This window comes from Diaphorina citri, unplaced genomic scaffold (genome assembly GCF_000475195.1).
Source record: "Diaphorina citri unplaced genomic scaffold, Diaci psyllid genome assembly version 1.1 scaffold1758, whole genome shotgun sequence".
Taxonomy (NCBI): domain Eukaryota; kingdom Metazoa; phylum Arthropoda; class Insecta; order Hemiptera; family Psyllidae; genus Diaphorina; species Diaphorina citri.
This window is the reverse complement of record NW_007379184.1, coordinates 44,707-45,059: the sequence shown is the minus strand read 5'-3', so window position 1 is coordinate 45,059 and position 353 is coordinate 44,707.

The following is a 353-nucleotide window of genomic DNA, read 5'->3' as shown; positions in this document are numbered from 1 at the left end:
TCTTTATCCCAAACCGTTTTCCGGAAAACTCCGGAAAACTCTTTTGTGAATGGAAAATCTCAATTTTCCAGACAAACCCGTTCCAGTAGGAACGTAATATTTTTGGTGCCGAGACCAGGATACCAAATAAGTAAGCAAGTCGTTCCAGTAGGAACGTATCATTTTTGAGAGACCAGGATACCAAATAAGTAAGCAAGTCGTTCCTGTAGGAACGTAACACAAATGTTCACAGATACCTACCAGCGCAGAGAGGATGGACATTATTGTGTAAGCCTTCCTTTCAAGTTAAATCCAAACTTGCTAGGTAATTCATACGACATAGCTAAGAAAAGATTTCTCAACCTTCTTTCCAA